Source organism: Podarcis muralis, chromosome 5 (genome assembly GCF_964188315.1).
Source record: "Podarcis muralis chromosome 5, rPodMur119.hap1.1, whole genome shotgun sequence".
Lineage (NCBI taxonomy): Eukaryota > Metazoa > Chordata > Lepidosauria > Squamata > Lacertidae > Podarcis > Podarcis muralis.
In genome coordinates, this window is record NC_135659.1 from 29,697,080 (window position 1) to 29,710,998 (window position 13,919).

The window sequence follows — 13,919 nt, forward strand, 5'->3', positions numbered from 1 at the left end:
AGGGGCTGTTGAAACTGAGAAGACTGAATGGCAACGAGATTCTAGTCAGATCAGTTTCACTCTTGGCTTAGGGGAAAAACTGTCCTTGAATGACAGAGCAACGTTTACAGAGGCAGCCTTGCACTGCTTCTTCACTTCTTTAAAAACAGCTGCATGTGTATGAGAGTTTGCAAAAGAATAAAAAATGTGTGTGTGTGTGTGTTGTGTGCAATGGGCAGCATCCCTTTGCAAGAATGGGGGGATTGTGAAAACATTTAGCAGTCCAAAATGCATGGTTGATGGGCAGTGCAAAGGCTGGATTGTGTGAGGAGACAAGGAGAGTGTCATTGTCGCTAAATTGGGTATTCTGGCCTATGTGAAATGTGTTTCAAGTAGCAGCTTTTCCCTTGGAGTTGAGTGGGTTTATATGTGTGGCTTCAGATCATTGTGGGTTAATGCGTGTGTGTCTGTGTGGGCTTGAATATAGCCTACCACCTATGGGGACCACAGATTGGAAAAACATTTGCCTCCCTACCATAGTGCCTCTGTAGTGGCCATCATTCAATGGTATGATGACTTAAGTGCAATTAGCTCTTTTATAGCTTCAGTGGACTGAAAAGCAGCACAATGCTGAAGGCACTTTGGGGATTACCTTTGGATCAGTTTCTTGGTCTCTTTCCATCAAAAATGCCGTTATTTTCTCTTTGGGAGCATCAAGTTTTAAAATCTATGCATTGCAGCCGAAAGCAGTGCGTATCCTCCTAGTGTAGCTGTACGCAAAGTCCCTTATTCATCATTTAGAAGGTTATTGTGCTGAACTTTTTGCGGTATAAGCAAAAAACTCCTAACCTTCAACTATACGTAGACTATTAATGCCAGTTGCAGTTCTTCATATACATTGTGGGAACACTTCATCTCAACAGCATATGTATTTTTTCAAAGGCAAAAGGTTTTCACTCTGATAAACGTCATTTTCAATCGGAAGCATTGAACTAAAGCTTAAGCAGATGGCCCGGACCAGTTTCTCAGTTTCTGCATGCAAGGATGGTTTAGTGATAAGAATTTGAGATTAAATTTGCTATGCCAGACCTTGAAGGAGACCTGTTTAGATTGCAAGAGAATAGCTTATCTGAAGGTCATGATCTGCATCAAGTTAGTTTTCTTTTTTCCTTTCTTTTAAAAATTGCATTTCTGAGAGGCTGTGCCTCACTGTTAAGTCACGACAGAGGAGGTTTTGGCTATGAGTTTACTTTGGCTGATTTCATCGCAGCTGTGTAGATTTAGTGAAGGCTTGATACTGGCTTGATATTTAGTGAAGGCTTTTCCCATTGAAGCCAGTGGCTGTTGGGGTGGTGGTTAGACGGAGACAAGTGAATCACTATGAAGGCAAAGTTCACATATTCAAGATCTGTGTCCAGAGATCTATTCTATAGGACCTTTAGGACAAATGCAGAGCAGCCAGGAGGAGAGGACACAGCTTGCCTATGGGAGTATCCATGTAATACAGGGATGGGGTACCTCAGGAATCCTCTCTTAACTGGACCCTAGCAATTCTTCCCAGGCCACACCCTCCTCTAGCCTTGCTTTGTACTCAAGTATGTTTGCCTGACTGGAATGCGCCCTTAAAGTCTGATAGTGCATCTCACTTTCCTAGATTGAGGATAGAAAAGGATGTGTGACTGCATGTAGAAATTAGTGTATTGTACGAAGGTAGAAATAACATTAATTGTTCCCCCCCCACACACTATCACCTCTGGACTCACCCACCACCTTGCGCTAAAAAGGGTCCCTGCCCCTGATTTAAGCTGATGGTTTAGCCATCAGGGGAAAGCACTAACAGCAGCTAACTTGCTAGTTCAGGGTTATCCAGCCTAGTGTCCTCCAGATAATTTTGCTATTGGCCATGCAAGTTAATGAATGATGAGAGATGTAATCCACAACATTTAAAGGGCACCATGTAGGCTTCTTCTGTGCTAGTTAGTTTAGATCTTAGGCGCTGCGGTTAACTCTGAATGCAGATGCAGATGATGAAGATCCGACTTGGTTGGCCCTTCTCACTGGACCTGCAAGGCAAAAAAGAAAGCTACCGGTACTTCCTCATACTAATAGTTTAGTATTTGTATTCTGAGGCTCTAAGTGCCCTTTTCTCTAATTCTGATTCGCTTATATTTTGTAGAATAACAGCAGCAACAACAAGCTTTCAACATATAGTGGTACCTCGGGTTTTTACTTAATTCGTTCCGGAGGTCTGTTCTTAACCTGAAACTGTTCTTAACCTGAAGCACCACTTTAGCTAATGGGGCCTCCCACTGCTGCCGCGCCGCAGGAGCACAATTTCTGTTCTCATCCTGAAGCAAAGTTCTTAACCCGAGGTACTATTTCTGGGTTAGCGGAGTCTGTAAGCTGAAGCGTATGTAACCTGAAGCGTATGTAACCCGAGGTACCACTGTATATAAAAACATTATAAAACATTAAACATAAACAAACTTCCATATACAGGGCTCCCTTCAGATGTCTTCTAAAGGTTGTACAGTTACTTATCTTCTTGACTTGGGGGGGGGGGAATCACATAACTCCATACTCTCCAACATTTCTCTGATGAAAATAGGGATGTCCGAAAGAAAAGTGGGACATTCCAGGATCAAATTAGAAACCTAGATGGCTTCTGTAAATCCAGGACTGTCCCTGGAAAATAGGGGCACTTGGAGGGTCTGTAAGTTCCGTGGCAAGTTTTTGTTAAAGACGTGCTCATGCAGAGACTTTAGGAGGTCTTCAGCTCCTGTCTTGGGATTCCCCTTCTTTCTTGGATGGCAAGACCTTTCAACCCTCTTTCTGGGCGACCTTTGATATAAGCATCCTCCTCCTTTTCCTTTTCTTGCTGTCAAAGCGCCTGTTTCACTTCCAGGCCTGTAAATGATTAGCTCAAAGCATAGTTAGATGGAGGAGGGACTTCTATGCAGAGGAAGCACCTTTTGACTCATTGTTTTAGAGGTGTTGTGCTGAAAAGGCTTTCCCACATGTGTGGGAGAAGTTTCCTAATTCACTTATGTGCATTTAGCGTCTGGGTTATAACCTGTATTGAAAGTTGGTTCGCTTGATCTTATTGTTGAGCGTCTTCTTCTTAATCACAGAAATAAAGTGCAGTTTTATTTGTTACAGGCATGAAAGGACTATGTTTCGGTTCCATAAACAAACCTCTAACATTTGTGTGTTTTGCAAATGCTAACGTTCAGCACATCTTGCCAATGCTCATGTTCAAAACTAATTCAAGTTGCAAAAAAAAAAAAAAAGAAAGCCCAGCCCAATTCACATGTCTCATCCTCATCTGTGAACTTCCTTTGTGTGAGCCTTTGCACTACTGCCTTTTTATTCCTATAGCAACCTGGCCTCCTTTCTGATTTCAATCTGGTAGAGATTAAAATGGTTTGTTTTCTGATAGGGAGTTTCCCAGTGAAGCTTTATTTAAACAATCTTAGGAGCTTTTATTATCTCTGAAAGCTAATTACATCAACCGTTAGGAGGCAATGCCTTAAAAAGGACCTTTTCACCCCAGGAAGAAAAAGCAGTAAACTGTATCCCGCTGCTATGACTTTGCTGATTTTGTTATTCACAAGGTGATGGATATCCAGATCCTTTGCTGTGTATTCTTATATTCTGAATACAGTATAAGGCATCTGGGATTGGGTGATTAACGAATTTAGGTGTGTACAGCCATGGTCTGAGCCAAATCAAATAAAAGGGTAGTGCAATTTGTAGCAGGCAGGTGTAGTTGGAAATAATGTTGGAAAAGAGGGCGAGCCCCCTCCGTGCCAGCCCTAAATAGGGCAGGCCACGCCCCCCAGCCAGCCAGCTGGTTGGCTGGCTGGGGGGGGGCCTGACCCGACCGGGATTCCCCTGCTCTCGCGGGGGCTGGGACCAGCCCCCGCTCATGTGGGGTGGGCGTGAAGCCCGCAACCCCACCTCCTGGGCAGGCTGGAAGTGGCTTAGTTGGAAATAATGTGAACCTTTTTCTGTTCATGATTTTTAGACAAAACTTCAAGTTGCTTCAGCGAAATAGGAAACAAAGTGTAGAGGGATGTGTGTGTGTATCATTCTTCTTATTGCATTGTATAAAACATTAAAATTAATGAACTCTACCAAGTTAGGGCAATTAATTTCAATAGATCTGTTCTGGTCAGCACTTAGTTGTGTGCAACCCAGTTTCTCTTCTAGCCACCCTTTCATGCAATAGTGGGGCAGCTTGCGCCAAGCCTACATATTTATTTAAATATTTAATGGTATGTTCCCTTTAAGTTGGAGATAATGACTACTAGTTTGCATCTGTTTGCACCAAACCTGACAGCACATCTGTGACAGGCTGTGTCATACTCCTTGCACAGCCTTTGAGGGGCAAGCTGGGGGTGTGGGCATTTGCTGAAAAGATTTTGTAAGGGCAGGGCTACTGAGAGAGTGGCTACAGAGGGTATTGACGTGCCACAGCTAAGAACATGAGTCAGGTTTTCTCCCCACAGCAAAACCATCCCTGAACTGTTATGTAAGGATGTCTATGTAATGTGTTGGAAGAATAGCAATGAGGGAAAGCGGATGTTCCTCCTAGCATTTTGAAATGTCCTAGCTACACATGAAGTTTGCCTTATAGTCTGGCCTTCGAGCTCTCTCTTCTTCAACCAGAAGGTTAGGACTTGCTACCTGACCTGAAGTGAATCAAACCAGTGACTTTAACATCAAACTCATTCCTCTAATGTTTGGATTAAAGGTCAGTCTCAGGTTGAAAAAAGTTGAATATTCCTGTTAGCTCACCAGGTGCCTGGGGCATCTCTAGGGTCTCAGGTAGAAGTCTTTCCCAGCCAGGGGTGGCTCATCCTGTTTTTGCCACTTGAGGCGAAACCGGAATTGTCACCCTGCCCTGCCGCTTCCACTGCTGGTGCTGCTTCCCAGCAAGTTCTTGTGTCCACCACAAGATCTTGTGAGATTTCGCTGAAATCTCGTGGGAAATTAGTGCTGATGCTGGCACCACTTCTCTGCCAGCCATGCAGGCAACAGGGCAGGTAGCAGTGCTCATTGGGGTGCTGCTTCAGGGACTTCCACTGCCTGAGGCAGCGGCTTCATCCTGCCTCATGGTTGGGGCAGGCCTGCTCCCAGCTCTACCACCTGACAACCTTAGGAACCTAGGATGCTGCCTTATATTGCACCATATTATTGGCCAATCTTGCTCATTATTGACTACACCGATTGGAAGCGGACTGGGGTGTTTCCTAGCTCTAACTGGAGACTCCAGAGATTGAACGTGGGGCCTTTTGCATGCTAAATGTGTTCTCTAGCACTGAACTATGGCCCTTCCTCACATGTTAACTGGTAAATTCAGGTGTGCTTGGAGATTATGTGCTCTACCCTTCATATATTGCTTTCAAATAGACTTTTGTTAAACTGTCCTTGGGATGGCTTGTCAAATTAGATTCAAAGTGTGTGTTAGAGAACAAGATGGATTTGGTGGCTGTTTGCAGGCAGTAAAAAGTGAAAGCTGCTTTCCTCTTCAGGATGTGATTATGTATATTTTGTGGCTTCCTGTAATTTGATGGAGCACATAGTAATACATTAAGCAAAAGAAAAGAGCAAAAAAGTTACGAGAGTCACGTGGGAGTAGGAGGGGGCACAACTGTGAGTGACATAACACATCTAATCTTGGCATTTCTCCAATTCCCATAGCCTTTAGCCGAGATTTGTAGAAATGTCCTGATATGCGCAGCAGCAACATGTCAGTAATTCTTAGACGTCAGAGCAACCCATCGGGCAAAACCAAAAACCTATTTTAGCTCCCTAAAAGTGAAATGCTTTTGTAAAGCCAAAGTTCAGTCTTTCTTCCAAGAGCTTATGAATCTGTTTATGTTTTGAGTGATAAGGCTCATGGGCTGATTATTATTACTCCCTGAGAATCTTCCAGTAATATTTGAAAATACTGTTGTTTTATTTCCCTATTATAGGGGTGGGGAATCTGTTTGTCTCTTTGGGCCTGATCCTCATCAGGATCTAGACTTGCAAGCCAAACTTCACAAGTGGGGAGGGTTTCCCATTTGTTAGTCACCTGATATCACAGTAACATCAGGTGATTGAGCACTTTAAAATTCTGAAGTTGGGACTTCAATGTACCACATGCAGCCCACCCAGGAGATTTTGGATGTGTGAGGGACTATCCCATGGGGAACTCCCTTACGCATATGATCAAACAGACTTTGCAAAGAAAAGTCAAAATAGCAAGATTGCTCGGGCTATTTTGCTCCTGAGGCAGAAAATCCCAAAAGTACTGTACCTCTCCCCATCCCTGAGAGCAAAAATAAAACAATAAATTAACTAATAATTTGCTGCCCTTTCATGACACCCCAAAACAGCTGTCTGAAGCAAGTACATTACTATGCCCAATGGTAGGGCCAGCCCTGCAAAATAGCTTTCGAATTTTAATAGTTTCTCTTTGGGGGAAAATAGCTTTTACTTTAAAGGTGATTCACATGTCTGCATTCCCAGTAATAATTGTATTTTGAAATAACTAAGAGTGTCGAATTGGCATGCCAAATGCAATCCCAGTTTGGAGTAGGCAAATCACATTCTGAAGATAATCTGGATTAAATTTCCCAGGTGAGTGCTGGAATTTTAATAGTTTCTCTTTGGGGGAAAATAGCTTTTACTTTAAAGGTGATTCACATGTCTGCATTCCCAGTAATAATTGTATTTTGAAATAACTAAGAGTGTCTAATTGGCATGCCAAATGCAATCCCAGTTTGGAGTAGGCAAATCACATTCTGAAGATAATCTGGATTAAATTTCCCAGGTGAGTGCTGGAACTGGATTGGATGCTGGCTCTGGCATTCAGTGATTATCTCATCATCTGTGAAAAATAGGGCCTGCAGGACAACACTTTTCAGATCAGATACCCATGGCAAGAATGTGTATCGGAAGCTTAACTTTCCTAAACACACTGTGCTGCATTTTTTATTTGGCTTTCTGTTTTAAGAATTTTGCAAATAGGTCAGATGCTGTAGGATCTGAAACTTGTTTCTAAATCTAAAGCACTGTGTAGGGAAGAGGAGATGTACACTGGGATCAAAAGCTAAGCCATTCTTTTTTCTTTGTTTAAAATAATGCCTTCCATAGTCATTTTTACATTTTAAACAACTAAACATTTGCATTCTGCACATGAACTCAAAAAGTTTCTAAGGTCATTGGAGCAATAAATACACTTGAGAACTTTGCTGGACCTCAGCTCTCATAATCTCTGACCATTGGCCATGCTTACTGTGACTGATGGGAGTTGTAGTTCAACCACATGTGGAAGGCCACACATTAGCCACCCCTGCTTTAGATAAAACACTGAACAACTTTATTTTTCCCTTTTAACAGGAACTCGCCTTAGCTGTTGGGTCTTTATACTGAATGTGTGGTGCCAAGGCAGGGGCCTGTTGGTGTAATCCGATCTCCCCCACCCCAGTGTGGCTCCTGCTTGCCATCTAAACATGACTTCTGAATGCCTTATTTCTAAAGGCAAGAGGAAATATTAATGGCAGTGCCACCCTACCATTTAGAACAGTGGGAGAAAGGTCTAGCTCCCCTGTCCCCTTTTGGAGGGTTTCCCATAACCTTGGCCATTTTGGGAAATAGGATGCTGGATTAGATAAATAGGTCCTTGGTTTGATCCAGCAGTGCTCTCTTTGCTTTCTTCTGCCCCTGCCCTCCATGCAATCATCTGAAGCTCTGAGCAGAATTTGTACACGTACAATTGTACATGCACAAGAACCCTGCAAAAAGTAAGGCCTCCCATGTGTATTGTCTCAGTTCAGAGGCCAGGGGTGGGGGCTGCCCCTGTGATTCATCTCCCCCACCTCTTCCCCACACACAGTGTACCCTGCTGGTCATCTGAGCAAGACCGTAGGTCGGGATGCCTTCCAGATGGCCAATGGTCAGAGATGCTGGAAGGCATTTGGATTGGCAACACTTTGGAGGCAAGAAACCTTGTCAGAATCTCTGTATGAAGCAGCTACTTCACTTTGCTGAAAGCTGATTCTATTTTTTAAAAAATAGAAAGGCATTAGAGGGCCATGAGTCAACAATGTCACTTAAGTAATGTCTGTGAGTTCAGCAGAGTGACTTCTAAGAGGAAAGGTTTGCTTTGAAGTAATGTTAAGCTCAGAGGTGGCCAACTGTGATCCTCCACACGTAGTTGGACTGCAATTCCCATCAGCCCCAATTAGCATGGCCAATGACCAGGGATGATGGAAGTTGTAGTCCAACAACATCTGGAGGGTCCACAGTTGCCTACCCCTGGTTTAGCTTGTCATTGAATGCTGGCAGAATGGGAAGAGCCTTGCGTTGTGCTGGATATTTTCTCAGTCGAGGCTGGAGGTCATGAACACTGACAGGAAGCGAGCCTTAGGAACTTGCTGTGATAAGGAGATCAGGAATAGGAAGCTGTTTTTCATGCCACAGAGAAAAAGTTAGACTGAGAAGATGATAGAATGCAAATAGGTGGAAAGCAAAGCAGGGAAATAAGTGGGACGGGAAGGAGATAATACAAGAAACAGATGGTGACATTTGGGGAACGGCACAGAAAGCGGAGAATGAAGGACCCAGTAGGACAGTTATGCCCAGTTCCTGTTAGAAATGACAAAAAAGGTTGTCCGGTCAGTGTGTAATCTGAAGTATATTTATTGTTCTTTTTTGTTTTAGAACATTTGGAGGAATAGGAACAAGTAGCCATAATCACTAGAGGAAGGAAACTGTGAAGGCTTGAGGGACTTCGTTTACGAGAACAGAATATAATATTCACGTTGGTTGGAGCTTGATGACATTCAGAAGGTAGAAAGACTGCCTTTCCGCAAGTTTTTAATGTAAGACAGCACTTGGTGCTGTCTCACCATTTTTCACTTTTTCTGGCTATAGACAAAAGATGAGATTTTCAGCATCATACAACTTTATCTTGAGAATACAGGGAACTGGGGAACCTGAACGCTTGGCTTATAGCAGATTCCTTTAATATATAGTACACAGAAATACAAGGTGCCATTGTAGTCCATGCCGCTGAATGCCATGTAATATGTACTGGATTGAGATACTGACATCTTACTTTTACATCTTAATTTTTGTGGGGTTTTTTGTTGACCATGCTATATTGCAGACTCTCTTTAGGTTTGATGAGAGGAAAGAAATCACTGGGGACTATGAACGGGTCCTCTTGTAGAAATGTTGTGGCATGTGAACAGGTCAGAGATTGGCAGACCTTCTTTATGAGAGCTATGTAACCCTCCAGCGCCCTCTCTTTCCTGTGCAACGAAAGACTGACTTCGGCGGTAATCCTAAACACATTCACAAGTAAAAGCCCCATTGATGCCAACTGCTGCCAGGGTTGTGCCCTTTGCTACCAAGAGACGGAGTTGCTTTATCTCCCATGACCTCTTTTTTGTCCACCACTTCAGCAGGCTCTCTGCACCACAAAGAACAGCATTGCTGGATTATGTACTGACCTTAAGGAAAGAGTGATCTAACCAACGGCTACAATTTTCCTATTCAGGGTGTCCTGTTTAGCGCGTCTGTATCAAGTGATTCTTGGTTCCCGGTTCTCTTCTGTTCATTGTCTGGGCAACTGGTCATGGGTGTCAGTTTTAAAAGCTTTCAAAATGCTTTATTCATGGACTGTAGCATGTATGATAGCTGGCATTTTTGCATTATTCAAGGAACTGTGAAGGTTGCTTTGGTAATTGTGTCTTTGCCATTTCAACAATTCTTTCTTCTTGCATCATGAAGGCCCACCATTCCATGTATCTGATAAAGTGAACTCTAGTCCATGAGACCATTTGCCACATGGGCACTGCAGTCCAAACCCCATTGGCACTTGGCCAGGGGAGGCCTTGGATAGAGCAGATGTATCCTTCCACCCAGATCTGCTCGCCTCTGCCCATGGTTTGAACAGATGGGCATTTGGAAATGGCTCCAATGGAATCACCACAACGCCAACCTGCAGAAAGCCCTGAAACACAGTGTTCCAGGTGCGGGGAGTGGCTGAGCCAGGATCTGTTGGATTCCAATCTGCCCATAGTGCCAATACACTGGGCCCAATCCTGACCGAAGACTGGTGCAGCAATTGGTCTGTCCTTCCACCTCCTGTCTTTGCCAGCGGGTGGATGCTGTGATGACCCTGCTGTTTTCTTTTGCCCTGCAGCAGTCATGATTTGGATTGCACCGTAGATATATAGTTTTTAGAAAGCCTGCATTTTGCTGTAACAAACACAGCTATCTTTATTGAATTGTGTTGTGGCAGTTGGAATGTCGAATTGGAACCCCGAAAATTTCTACTCATAATGAGTCCCGCTGTATGGCCTGAGGCAAGTCACACTCTCTTAGCCTAACCTATCTCAGAGCTATTGCAAGGATAAAATTGGGCGACTCTTTGCTACCATGATCTCCTTAGAAGGAAGGTGGAATATAAATGCATTAAATAAATAAATAGTACTGCTAACCTCAGACACATGTGTTAAAAAAGTTATGTCAACCAAAAGAGTGCAGGAAATAACTTTCTATTTTGACCTAGGAGTTAATTGTCCATGACATTTGCCATCTTGCAACTTTTTATTTTTTATTTTGTGTGTGTGTGTGTGTGGTTAAACTGCAGAGCTTAAAATGAATGCTGAATTTGAGGGAAATGCTCTTAGTTCAAACAGAGCTTAGACTTTTCAGAGTTTCAAGATGAATGCTGCAATATTACTACTATTACTATTACTACTACTACTACTATTACTACTACTACTATTACTACAGCATTCATCTTGAAACTCTGAAAAGTTTTCGCAGCCACTCTGGGTTGACTTACAGCATACCTAAAAACAAAATAAAAACATCAAGGATTAAAAACAAGCAAGAATAGCTTTCATTATAAGTGTGATGCTGGTTGGACCAGTAAGGCGGTGTAGAGATGTATAGAGTTTGCACTCTGGTGAGACCACTATGGATTCACACTTGCCCTTTTCTTTCGTAAGGAATACAGCCTTCCTCATATAATTGAGTTACAGAGCAACTGATGCTTCCTGTTTTCAGCAGAAACGCCGGCTGTGCAGAGTGCTGATTGGTTGGCCTTTGTGGCAATCACAAAGCCTCATCTCTCCTTCCTTCTTGCTGCCAACGTTTTGTGGTTTATTTTTGAACAGCATAAAAACTGGGTAAAAAGCCAGGCGCCTGATTATTATTATTATTATTTACAGCAAGCCAAAAAACCCAGCTGAAGCATGGGGAGGAGACATGAAAATCAGTGCTCGATTAGGAGCCCGATAAGAGTGTGATTTAGGGGACTGGTGAGATTTGAATCTGCCTCATTCAGCAACAGCAACAATATATACTTGCTCCTATAGATAGATACATACATATACACTGTAACATTGCAGATAATTGCTTATGTTTTTCCTACTTGAATACATTTCTTCCTTTTCTAAAACATTATTCCAAAATAGCAACTTTTCCTCTTTTGTTTAAATTTACATTCCCCTTCTGCCTTGCAGGAGTTTTGTAGAGCCAAGATAATGGATGATTACATTCCAGTTTAGGGTCATCACATGCATAGTTCTTTAATTTCAGTGACACTTGTACAGAGACGTTACTGATAGTGTGATATATCACTGCCATGAAACACTTGTGCGTTTTCAGATGAGAATTAAGACATTCCTGCATTGAGTGGTCAATAACATGTTAAGTCCATCCCTTTAAAATGTAAGTGCAGTTGATTCCACACAGAGTTGGAACTTTATTCTGCTGAATAGTTTGATAAATTAGAGGCTTCTCTTCTGGGCTCGTAAACACCTTAAAAAGTCATTGCCAGCTCTCCCTGTAATTTATTATTATTAATCTTTATTAAATTTGTATACCACCCTTCATCCACAAATCTCGGGGTGGTTCATAACATAAAAATGCAATATAAAAAAAATACAAAACACATAATAAAAACATGAGCAAAAACAAATCAATAATTTCCCTCAACAACACATTTAACAGGGTATCAGGTGTCCATCATTCAAAGGCCTGGTTGAAAAGTAACATTTTTGCCTGGCGCCTAAAGGTGTATAATGAAGGCGCCAGATGAACATCCGTGAGGAGAGCATTCCACAAACGGAGCCACGGCAGAAAAAGTCCGTTCTTGTGTTGCCACCCTCTGGACCTCCCGTGGAGGAGGCACATAAAGTATTGCAATTTGTGGCTTATGCCCTGAATGCTTGACACAAGAGAGCCTACATGTAGTATCATAAATCACAGAGCTTTCTTAATATATTGCCTAATGACTGTCTTGGGCAGGAAAAGTAATCTTTTTTTTAAATGCACAGTCCAAAAGAACAATTAATATTAGGGGCTTAGAATTGTTTTCCAGAAACCCACACTGTAAGTTTATGACAGCGCTTTAAAACTTCTTCTATATGTGCATGTATTTGTTTCTGATTTGGTCAGTTGATTGACTTTAAGTCTTGTTATACGGAAGAGGATTTTACGTTTCCAAAGAAGAAGAAGAAGAATCTGGCCACATGTAGCTCACATGTTTTACTTTTGGAAACCCATAGATGAACTTCCAGTAAATCTGCGGTTACACATTGGAATGGATTGTAAAGAACACATTATTTTGTTCCAAAGTCAACAGCAAAGTGTTCTTCTACAGAATACGTGCAGTACTGTGGTTTTAATTTGTGTGTGAGTGTGTAGGAAGGAGAGAGAAAATCTGGAAGCGTCGGTTAACACGTCAGGGAGAAGGCTTGCTTAAAAGCACTTCTTCCTGACTTGTACGCTTTCCATATGCAAAGAGATCTTGGCGCATGTGTGTGTGTGTGTCTATGCAGGAGGAACAGTTTAAAATATGAAACACTCAGACCAATGTTGTTCAGTGTAGCATTCTGTTAACAACAGTGGTCAGCCTCCGGGCATCTGGTGGTCTCTCTGTCTTCCTTTACTCTAGCATGGGGGTAGACAAATTTGCCAAGATACTTTCTAATCACATGGAACCTTACTCTGGAACAACAAAATATGGACTAGCTGTTGGTTATCAACTTGATTGCTTTTCAACACTACAATGGGTGGAAGCCTCATTCACTGCCCATGAATTATAGACACATATGGAACTATACATTTATAAACTATTTAGGGTGGTGGATGGGCAAGATTGTTGAGGCAGTGGTGACTGGTCAGCTTCAAGTGTGGTTGAAGGAAAAGGGTTATCTGGACCCATTTCATTGTGGCTTCAGGCCTATTTTCAGAACCGAAGGAGCCTTGAGACACTTACTGATGACCTGGAATCATAGAATTATAGAGTTGGAAGGAACCCCCAAGCCGTCTAGCTCCTGCAGTGCAGGAATCTCAACCTCAAAGGAAGAAGAGTCCACCACTTCTCATGGGAGTGTGTTCCACTGTCAAACTGTTCCACTGCTAGCTGGGGCTATAATAGGAGTTGAGACCCAGCAACAGCTTCAGGACACCCAAGTGGGTTCCTCATACCCTAGCAGAATGCTCCTCTGCATCTCATAATGGCTTCATCTCATTTTGAGAGGTGGAAACCCTAAGGCAAATCTTGTAAAATGTATTGGAGGGATGTGTGTGTGAAAACCTGAGAAGTACCGATAATTCTGTAAAGCCTCTGTGATTCTCAAGATTTTTGAGGCACCAGCTGCCATCATTGATGGTAGACAAAGTTAGGCAGCTTCTTGGCACACAATCATTTCAAAGTGAGTATAGTCAAGGCCATGACATGGTTTGGTTCGTAAGGAGGAGTTGGCTCAAAGTCTGCTTGAATTGGTCTCTAGTGATTGTGCTAAATTTTGATCAAAGGCTGCCCACCCATGATCAGATTTATTCTGTGAGTTCCAGAAAGATGTGCTTCTAAAAATTAAAAGGGGGGTTCTTGGGATTTTGCATTGGAGGCTCTGGCTTGG

General features: G+C 42.6%; 1 protein-coding gene across 1 annotated transcript in view; it reads left to right on the forward strand.

Annotated features, from left to right (window-relative positions):
* TGFBR3 (transforming growth factor beta receptor 3) overlaps nucleotides 1-13,919 on the forward strand; it is a 132,505-nt gene that overhangs the window by 6,351 nt on the left and 112,235 nt on the right. The gene's annotated exons all lie outside the window — the stretch shown is intronic.